This window comes from Priapulus caudatus, unplaced genomic scaffold, assembly GCF_000485595.1.
Source record: "Priapulus caudatus unplaced genomic scaffold, Priapulus_caudatus-5.0.1 Scaffold409, whole genome shotgun sequence".
Lineage (NCBI taxonomy): Eukaryota > Metazoa > Priapulida > Priapulimorpha > Priapulimorphida > Priapulidae > Priapulus > Priapulus caudatus.
The window spans coordinates 86,076-86,507 of NW_014577470.1; positions in this window are offsets into that span (position 1 = coordinate 86,076).

Sequence of the window (432 nt, forward strand, 5' to 3'; positions counted from 1 at the left end):
TGTCGGTTGTCACATCCAGAGAAAGAGCCCTGAGGCTGCAATGCGTTTGTTTCTCCTTGAGATATCGCGGGAATGTATATAGAAAAAGAGAAGAATGACTTCTTTTCGCGTATCGTAAGAGCTTTACGATTTTAGTAGTTAAGTCGATTCTACTCCAGGTCAGCTTCAACTATATGAGGTCAAGCTTCGGTTGTATCCTCGTAGCGTCTATTGCAAACCAGCTAATTAACCAGCTAATTAACCAGCTAATTAACCGTAAACCATGCAGCGTTTCCAGTGAGCGAATGCAGTGGTGGGGTCACAGGTCCCGCGTCTCCTCAAGCCGTGTACTTAAACGTATCATAAAGAGATGGCTCTCTCTCTCGCGCACGCTCTCTCTCTCTCTCTCGCGCGCACGCTCTCTCTCTCTCTCTCTCTCTCTCTCTCTCTCTC